The sequence below is a fragment of the Triturus cristatus genome, chromosome 7 (assembly GCF_964204655.1).
Source record: "Triturus cristatus chromosome 7, aTriCri1.1, whole genome shotgun sequence".
Lineage (NCBI taxonomy): Eukaryota > Metazoa > Chordata > Amphibia > Caudata > Salamandridae > Triturus > Triturus cristatus.
Genome location: NC_140590.1, coordinates 1,247,902,351 through 1,247,913,336, shown reverse-complemented (window position 1 = coordinate 1,247,913,336; position 10,986 = coordinate 1,247,902,351).

The window sequence follows — 10,986 nt, the reverse complement described above, 5'->3', positions numbered from 1 at the left end:
CTCTAGAAATTCCCTTGCCACCCAAAAAGCCATGCCCACCCAAAACCCTAACACAAACCTCACAACCCAAAAACTCATAACCACCCTCAATCCTAAAAATTAATTATCACCGGAAAACCCATACCCACCCTAAACCATAAAATGTACCTTGCCCCCAAAAACCCACACCCACTCTAAACCTTAAAAATGATCTTGCCACCCAAAAACCCATGCCCGCCCTAAACCCTAAAATTTCCCTTGCCACCCAAAAACCATACACACCCTAAACCCTAAAAAGCCCATATCATCTAAAAATCCATACCCACCCTAAAACCTAAAAAATCCTTTACTGCCCAAAAACTCATATCCACCCTAAACCATAAAAATCCAATTGCCGCCCCAAAAAATCATACCCACCCTAAAATATCCCTTACCATTCAAAAATCCGTATTCACCTTAAACCCTTAAAAATCCCTTGCTGCTCAAAAACCCATACCGACCCTAAAAAAATCCTTGCCACCCAAAAACCCATATAACCACTAAACCCTAAAGGTACATTGCCACCCAAAAACCCATACCCATTCTAAACCCTGAAAGTTCCCCTGCCACCCAAAACATATGCCCACCCTAAACCTTAAAAAATCCCTTACCACGCAAATACCCATGCACAACTTCTTCTTCTTATAACATGCCGTACTCTTTATAAGATCATCGCATGAGCAGTACTTCTTTTAGTTAAAAATCTTTCAGACCATCAGTCTTTCCACAGCAACATTTTACTGCAAGTACATGAGTATAATGCGAATGGTAGCAGGGTTTTGGGTGGTGAAGCTGTAGTAGATCTGCCTGATCTGGTGGTGGAAGAAGGCGCCAAGTTTGTTGCAGAGGTCTTGGGAGGGTGGGATGTATGTTGACTTCTCAAGTCGTCCGGACTCATGGAGGGCGGGAGTGAACCAACTGGCTTTCTTCGAGTGTAGCTTGCCTGGTGTCTTCTGGAGAGGGCCAGAGTGTCGGCGCAGTTGGAGATCCATTGGTGAAGGTTTTGCGCTGCGTTGTTGGCGTCTGTTGGTGTTGGTGGAGTGGTTGTGCTGAGGACGTTGACGAAAAGATCTTCTGTGTCCTTGTTCCAGCTACGACGGGGGATGATGAGGTTGATAGTGTAAGGTGGACAAGGCAAAGGCGAGATGCACGCAGTGGTGGTCAGTCCAGCCGAATTTGGTGGTGTGGCTGTAGGTGATGTTTCTTCTGGCAGAGAAAATGGGGTCAAGCATGTATCCAGCTGAGTGAGTTGGTGTGGTGACTAACTGCTTAAGTCCGATTTTGGCAAGGTTCACCAGTAGGGAGGCAGTGTTCTGGTCACTGGGCTTGTCCAGGTGGAAGTTGAAGTTTCTCAGTAGGATATAATCGGTGGATGCTAGAGCCTGGGGTACGATGAGGTCTACGTTGGTGTCGGTGAAGAGCTGGCGGGGGCCTTGGGGGACTGTAGATGAGGGTGCTGCAAAGGGTGTTGTTGGTCTGGATCTGGAAGTGGAGGTGTTCCATGATTGTCATTTGGTCATTTGAGTGCATGGTCAGTCGGAGCGTGTTCTTGTGGATGATGGCGATGCCTCCTCCTGGTCAGTCGGTGCAGTCCTTGCAGGTGATTTTGTAGCCGTCGGGGATAGTGATGGCGATGTCCGGTCCGGATCAGGGGTTGATCAAGGTTTCCATGAAGAAGGTGATGTCGGGATAGGCCACGTTAAGGAGGTCCCAGATTTCAGTGGCATGTTTGTGGAGGGATTGCACGTTGAGGAGTATGCAGTTGAGTCTGTCGAGTGTGCTGTTGGTCGGTTGGGCGGCAAGAGGATCTGGCATGCTGGTGTGGGTGAGGATGGGGCTGCAGTTCTGGCAGAAGAAGGGTCCATGGGTCTTCAGTGACGCGAGGTTGCAGGCGGTATGGCGTCCCAAGTTGTGGGTGAGGAGGGTGCTGGCATCATAGCGGTGGAAGGTCCGAGAACCAGGCTCCCTGGCGCTGGGCATGGTCCAGGCACGGACAGGTGCAGACAGGCCTGCCTTTGGCACCCCAGTGGTACAGCCGCGCAGCAGCTGCCATTAAGTTGTGCTGGGGGCTGGCCAGCTAAGAGGCAGGAAATGCAGAAGAGGAAGGGTCACTGGAGGGGTCAGGCCATGGGGATCACAGCAACAGGAACGAGGGTTGCAAACAAAGGAAAGAAAAAGGTAAAAAAGTAAAAAGCTGAATAAAGACAGAAATGAGAAAAGAGAGGCAGAGGGACAGCCCAGCAGCAGAGCAGTGACGCTCTACCACTAAACCACCAGATATGAGGCGCAGGCAGGGGTCTGCGGGTGGAGGTGGGCCTCGAGCTCCTGACCAAGGGTCAGCAGCAGGAACAGAGGCAGCAGCAGCTACCAGGCAGAGCTTTGCTCTGAAGAGATCAAGTCCACTAGAAGGTCAGTGTTTGCTACTTCCACTCCAATCTAAGTAACAGTAGGGAAAGTGTTGGACTTCAGAGGGGTTCAAATGGCCATTTTCACATCAGTCTAAACAACAGTAGGGAAGGTGTTGAACCTCTGAAGGGGTCACATTTATTATTTATTATTCCCATTCCACCCTATGCAAAAGCAGGGAAAATGCTGTATTTCGGAGTGGTTAGATTTACTATTCCCACTGCAATGTAAGCAACAGCTGGGAAAGTGTTGGACTTCAGAAGGATTAGATTTGCTATTCCCATCCCAATATATATAAAACAGAAGGAAAAGTATTGGACTTCAAAGAGGTTATATTTACAATTCTCCTTCCATCCAAATCAACAGTAGGGAAAGTGTTGGACTTTGTAAGGGTTACATTAACTAGCCCCATCCCATTTAAGCAATAATAAGGAAAGCATAGGAATTGGATAGACTAGATTTACTGTTCCCACCCCAATTTAAGCAACAATAGGGAAAGTGTTGGACTTCAGAAAGGTTACATATACCATTCCAATACAGTCATTAAAAAAAATATTTAAATACCTAAAAACATAAAATGACTAACCATAGATAAATTAGAAAACATATATTGTACACATTTAATTAAAATGCACAATTTATTATAAATATACAACATAAATGCATGATTAAATGAAATATTTAAATAAACATACATAGAATTCACTTCTCTCACTACTACTGAAGAAACCCACAAACACCAAGAAGATAAATTAAAATATAAATAAAACAATAATAAAATTAAAATAAATTAAACATAAACATTATAAATATAATATACACTTGCTGATATGTATTACTAATTATTTCTTGCATAGTCGAAATAAAACTATTCTTTCATTTTAAAGATTCAATTAAAAATTATATAATGATTTATACATTAAATATTTAAATAACAAAAAATTAATAAAGAAATCTATTTTCATTTAAATAATTTCTCACTCTATTCCCCTACAAACTGAACATGCTGCTAAATCATCTATAACTAATTATACCATAAAAAATATAAATTAAAAATCTGAAATTAAACCCAAATAAATGAAAGAACAATTAAAACATTACATACTAACCATTTATATATTGATTTTACCATACATTACTTAACATAAAAAAATTGTTAAAATGTAATTAACCTCCCACCATATTCCCCTAAAAACCCGATATCCCACTACTAAATTATAAACTACTTAACATAGGTATTTGTAGATCGCACATTAACTTTTAGGTAACTTGGTGCTAACAGGTGTTTATTGTTACCCAATAGTACTGAGCCACCAGACCCATCTAATTACCTATTGAAAATTCAATTACACATTTAAAATTAATTGCAAACTATATTTAAAAAAGACAATTTTACTAATATTATAAGTATATATATATCTAATTAAAAACAATGTTTATTACAAGTATACTAAAGTACCCAATATTAATTACAACAATTGTCTTCATTACCATATTGTAGACAATAAAATCTGCATTCTTAGGGGTCGATTCAGTCCGGGTCGGAAAGCACTCCGACCGAGCCGGATCCGGAGTGTTTTCCGACCGAGCCGGAGTCCTGCAGTCCGACGGAGCGAGTACGATGCAGCCGTATGCTGTATAACTCGGTTCGGTCGGACTCCCATAGAAGTCAATGGGCTCCCATTGACTGAATGGGTACGTCGTGGACAAGTGCGCCCCCTACAGTGAGTACGCGTCGGTGCCATTCGCACCGTACATGCCTGTGTTGGGGAGACCCATGGGTCTTCCCCTGTGTCTGAGTCATAGGGCTGCGGGTGACAGGGGGTCTGACGGGGACCCCCAAAGGCAACCACCCGGACGATTTGCGAACCGGACATTCCAGCTCGCACAGGCTGTCCGACACGTGCATCGTACTGGCTCGGTCGTGAATAGCATCCATTGCACGCCACGGTTAGCTTCCGACCGAGACATATGGAGCGGTTCGGACCTGAAAACGAGTCGGTCGGTGAATTTCATGTAGCTCGCATCGTACTTGCTCGCTCGTACAGCTGTATGAGACGGGCGGAAAACACGCGTACGGCGCATAGTTTTTCCGGACGGATAGCATTCGGTGCCCTTGCGACCCGGATCGGAATCGGCCCCTTTATTTTGATATTCTGTTCCACTTTAATTTTGCAGTAGTGATATTTTTGACAACATTTTTATGTCACATGATATTTTGGAAGGTTTCTTTTCTCACAAAAACAGCTAGTGCATGGCTATCAAATTGTCCCTCTCTATTCCTGAACAAATGATTCACCGGCTCCTTTTAGGAAGCCTAGTTTTATATACCACACACACCGAAGCACAACATTTGGGCGGACTCCTCAACAAAGTTTTGTTAACATTGTGAAAGATTCCTATAGTTAAAGTAGGCACATTTTGAGGTTTTTATTCCCATGAAAAAGACAGCTGCATGTCAGCTAAAGTGACTTTCTCTACTCTTACATTATGAGCATACAAGCTCAGTTCAGGAATACAATTTGTAAGACTCTTGTATAAGATTTGACCTTCAAATAACAAGACCATCAACACTGAGAAAGTCTCTTGTAGCTGACATGGACACTTTTGAGAATGTTTGAGCCTTGTTTAAAGATTTCTATTTTACACTCCAGATATAAAAGGCTAAACAAATAGAGGTTTCAACTTTGTGAAAGTTTCCCATGTTTCCCCTAGTTTGGAAGAAATAAAGGCTGAGTCGTAGCACCAGGATTCAAACATGTGAGAGAGTGGTCAAACACATCCCTCAAGTGGATTCATTCATTTAAGCCACCAGACTAATACGATCTGTATATGTTCTCCAACAAACCTATCAATACACACATCACTGTGGAGACTTGACTTGAATATGACTGTAATCACACATTATCACTGTGAGGATTTAAACCTCACTGTAATCGCACAATCTCTATGTGAGGACTTGTACATGACTTTAATCATGCACTATCACTGTGTGCTATCCGCGTGCATCCCATTAATCATCTCTGTGGGGACCTGGGCATGTCTATAATCAAACACTATATCTGTGAGGACCTGGGCATGTCTTTAATCATACTCTATCTCTGTGGGGACCCGGGCATGTCTATAATCACACACATTCTCTTTGGCAACCGTGGTAATACTATAGTCACACAACATCTCTGTGGGGACCTCAACATCTCTATAATCACACACTATCTCTGTGGGGACCCGGGCATGTCTATAGCCACACACTATCTCTGTGGGGACCTCAACATCTCTATAATCACATACTATCTCTGTGGGGACCTGGGCATGTCTATAATCACACACTATCTCTGTGGGGACCTGGGCATATCTATAATCACACACTATCTCTGTGGGGTCCTGGGCATGTCTATAATCACACACATGCTTCTTGGCGACCGTGGTAATACTATAGTCATACACCATCTGTTTGGAGACTTAAGCATTCCTGTAATTACATGCAAGCTCGGTTTTGGCTTGAGGATCATCAGCTTCGCATTCTCTGTATGGGACTATGTGAATACAGAAAAGTAGTAAAGTTAGACTTTTGGTCTAAGTTTACATTTGAGAAACTGAAAAGTAGAAAAGTTAGATTTTTTTGTCTAAGTTTACCTTTGTGAATAGGGGCCTATTTTAATGTGGACTTAAACACAATCATCTTCATGCACTATCTCTGTGGGGACTTAAACATCGCTATAATAACACAATATCTTTGTTGGGACTTGAAAAAACTATAATAAAACACTATCTTTGTGGGGACTTGAACATCACTATAAAAACATACCATCTCTGTTGGGACTTGAGCATTCCTGTAATTAAACACAAGCTCTGTTTCGATTTGAAGCTCCAGGGGGTGCCACGGGGCACAGGGTCCAGACTGATTTGCATATAACTGGGTGTGAACTGGGGTGGTGAAGTGAGCTAAAGAACGATGATGGATTCAACCCAGATCTGTGACTGGGGGTGAGTGACTTAAAAGTTCCAGCACTCCGTCCATCATCTCCTTGTATTTGCTTTAACTTGAATATCATCAGCTTCACATTCCCTGTATGGGGATTTGTGAATATTGAAAAGTAGTAAAGTTAGACTTTTGGTCTAAATTTACCTTTGGGAATACTGAAAAGTAGTGCAGTTAGACTTTTTGTCTAAGTTTACCTTTGTGAATCAGGCCTTATTTTAATGAGGACTTAAACACAATCACCTTCATGCACTATCTCTGTGGGGACTTACACATCGCTATAATAACACACTATCTTTGTGGGGACTTGAACAACACTGTATTAACACACCATCTCTGTGGGGACTTGAACATCTCTCTGATAACACACCATCTCTGTGGGAACTTAAACATCTCTATAACAACACACTATCTCTGTGGGGACTTGAATATCTCTATGATAACACACTATCTTTTTGGGGACTTAAACTTCGCTATAATAACATACCAGCTCTGTGGGGGACTTGAGCATTCCTATAATTACACACAACCTCTGTGTGGACTTGAACATCATTAGCTTCACACTCTTTATAATGGGATTTAAGCTTTGAATGTACACACTATTTCTATGGAGGCTTAAGCGCATTGATATCCACCCACTGTCTTTGTGGGGTCTTGAACATCTATTTTGGCAAAAATATAATCAACTAATCAAGCTCTGGACTCCACTTGACCATTTTCGTTGGTTCCATATGTTAATTTCTTTATGTATTAGTTTCATTATCTCCTAAGATTTTAAGCACTAATAAATAGGTTAAATACAGCTTTAAGTGGCTTTCTTTAAGCCTGATATATTTTCTGGCACATTAACATAATCTGTCTTTAATGTATACCTCTAGTATATATGCATCAATTCATATATGAATAGATTATAATGTTGTTTGTGTATATTGTTGATAAAATAAACATTTAGCCATGTGCCTTTGACTGTATTCAATCACAAATAGTGTTACAGACTAGGTCCCCACAAGGATGGTAGCACGTGTTCAAGTCCCCACAAGGATGGTGCTGTGCGCACGATAAAATAACAATATATTTGCAAATTTCAAGCAGGATCCTGTATCATGAATTTTTTCTTAACATTTTCCTGTTATTAGTGTAGTTTAAAAACATTGGGAAAGGTTAGTCCCCACAAGGCAGGTATTCACACATAGTCCCCACAAGACTGGTAACACGTGTATGTGTGTGTGTGTGTGTGTGTGTGTGTGTGTGTGTATATATATGTATAATATATATGTATAATATATTAAACACTGGCAGCTTTCACTATTTACCACATCAATAAAATGTTTGTTTTGCTAATAACTGGCACCATTGGACAAATCTTCATGACCCTTTTAAAAAGAAAAATTCATCCACCTCAGCTTCTTCCTTGAAAGTTTCGGCGTGATCCGTCAAGTGCGGTCCAAGAAAAAAGAGGGATCCTAAACTAAATTTCCCCATGCAATTTTCATAGGGATGTTTGAACGGGGCCAAAATGACGGAATGGAATTACCCAGAATTTGGCGAAACCTAGATAGTTACCCAGAAAATGTGCTTTTTGTGATTTAGTTTGAATATGTTCCGTAGTTTTTGAGAAATTAAGGTTAAAAATATTTGTATACCTGAACAGTTGGTTTGCGAGAGTCTTGCAGTCTTTACAAATTAAAAAGTAGAGCGATCCGAATGCTCGAGAGGCCTTTTTTCTCAGATGGTCATGTTGCTCTCGCAGGTGAAAAATGCTCTTGCGAGTCCCCTGGGAGCTTTCACTCTGATTGGCTGGCCGCAACATGAAGAGAAATATTTAGCCCATTTCAGGACTTGGTCACTTTGTTCTTAAAATTAGAAAAAATAAGGTTTATGGGGTAGGGTAGGCATCCTGAAACCCCTAGACCTTGTGTGGGGCCTCAGTGGGACCCCATGGGGCTACATTTTTAAATTATATATATTTTTGGGTTGCCATGATCCAGCAGGAGCCAGCGCAATCACTTGGACTCCCACGTGCTGTCTCCCACAAGAGTCTCACATAATTGGAATTTTGGGGGAGATTTACTAAGATTTTGCGCCGTGTTTGCATCAGAAAAGTGATGCACAACAGCACAAAATCTTTTTTTCCTAATTTACTTTCCAACGCTAAACTTGTTTAGCGCTGCAAATAACGTAAAAGTAATGCAAAGCAGCGCAAAGCGCTGCTGCGCATTACTTTGCGCCATGGGGGTGTACCAAGGATGGAGCATGGGTGTTCCCATGCAACCACCCAAGGTTTCTCACGCTAAACCCAATTTACTAAATAAAGTAGATTGGGTTTAGCGTGAGGAAACTGCGTCTTTTAAACTAGGCGCAAGGAAGGAGAAATGCTTTAATTTCTCCTTCCTTTTCCAACTTTGCATGCGTGCAGCATGCATACAAAGTGGGAAAAGCTTTCCCTCTTGTCTAGGCATAGTATTTTGAACAGGCAGCGTATCCTTCCTGTACAAAACCTATGCTAGACTCACACACACACACCCCCTAGCGCTACGGCCCTCAGGGGTTTCGTGGCGCATGGCAGCTGTAATCAGTGCCAGTGCAAGGTAAAGGGAAGGAGAGAGCCATATCTTTGAAAATATGTCGCTCTCCTGCTCCTTCCCTGTCACGCAATGCAGCACAGCCTCGCGGGAGGCTGCGCTGCATTGCATGGAAATTTGATAAATCTATCCTTCAATCTTTGAACAGGGGGCGGGCGTAAGTGTGTGCAGTAGGTTGCCATGAGCAGTAGGAGGTTGCATGCCCACAAGGGGTTGGTTGCAGGGCCTGGCCGTATGCGGTAAAGGGGTGGACTTACATATAGTAATAAAGTATTACTTTGAATTAAAAGAAACGCCTAGAAATTCACTGAAAACAGTGAAAATGTCAGTGTACTAGTAACATTTTAGACAAAAAAAACACTGAAATTCATTATAGTTATTTCAAGTAAGTATAACTTGCGCCCTCGTCATGCCCTGCTTCTGACCTCACATGGTACAGCACTCATGGCATCACTAATAACATTACTGATAATAAGTGAACTGACATAATTGACAACAACACTGTGCATGGCGAGGAAGTGAGTTTTGTTTTTTTTCATTGAATTTCCGATTTTTTTTTTTTTTTAAATGCAATATTAGATATTATTACCATACCTAACATATCACTGTAACTATTGTTTTTTTCCAGTGAATATATATCTACTGGCGGTCGCCAGTAGATAGTTATAATTAGGACCTATTTTCCATAGGAAATTCGCAACATTCTATTCCCAATAACTTTGGCACCGGTTGATGAATCTTCGCAAAATGTTCAAAACTCGTGGGGCGCTCCGGTCCGCTCCTATGTTGAAAGTTTCGGGGTGATTCGGCAAGCGGGGGCCAAGAAAAAAGGGGGGTCCCAAAACGTGTTTTCCCCATTCAATTTCCCATAGGTAGTCCTTGGTTCAGAAAGAACCCTTTTTTTTAAATGGTGTAAATCCGTTCAGTAGTTGCTGAGAAAATCAAAAGTAAAAACACATATAAATCTATGGCCACGGAGGATCCGTTGACCCTCCCGATCATGAGCTTTATGGTAATTGGCTGTCAACACTCTAAACCAGGAAGTGTTGGCAGCCATCTTGTGCCTCAGTAGAACCGAGGCACAAGGAATCAGTGAAAGAAAATACGCAAAACGCGAAAAGGGGGCAGGGTAGAAACACCCTGACCCCCTAGCCCTGCTTAGGGGGTCCCGCAAGAACCCCCAGGGCCCAAAACAATTCTTTTTTTTTAAACGGCAAAATCCGCGGAGGATCCGCGGATCCGGCCGCGAAAAAAATAAAAAAGAAACGCGTTTCGTTGCTATTTAGCCCCTGGGGGGCCAGGTCTCAGGGGCAATATTGTTATGTAATGTGTGGTCCCCGGGGCTACAAAAAAGACATGGGTGGGGGGGCTCAAAGGCCCACCACCCCCGGGGGCTTTAAGAAAATATTTGCGGGGGGGGCTCATGGCCCCTCCGTAGCTCTGGGAACCGCCACCCCCTGGGCCTTTAGATTTTAACGTGGGGGGCATCCAAGCCCCGAGGACCGCCAACCCCGGGGCTTTTTTTTTATAAATAAACCTGTGTGGGGGGCTTGAGCCCACCCCACACGCCCCAGAGACCGCTACCTCCCCGGGGGACTAAGTCTTTAAATTTGGGGGTCCGTTAAGGACCCCCAAGCCCCGGGGACCACCACCCCCTGGGGCTTTGAAAATGTTGGGAGGGGGGGCCGCGCGGCCCCCGTCCTGGAGCCCTTGATGGCCCTGAGGACCGCCATCCCCCAGGGCCGGCTCCTGCAGTGTCCCTGGGCCGCCCTCCCCAAAATTTTAATTAAAAAAAAAAGGCCGGCCTCGGGGGATGGGTTCCCCAGGGCCGTAAGTGGCCTGAGGAGGGGGCAGCGCAGCCCCCCTCCAAAAGAATAAAAAAAAAAAAAAAAGCCCATTGCCCCAGGGATGGGGTCCACGGGGCCGATTAAGCCCTCGGGAGGGGGGCCACACAGCCCCCCCTTCGTAAAAAAATAAAATAAATAAAAGACCGGCATC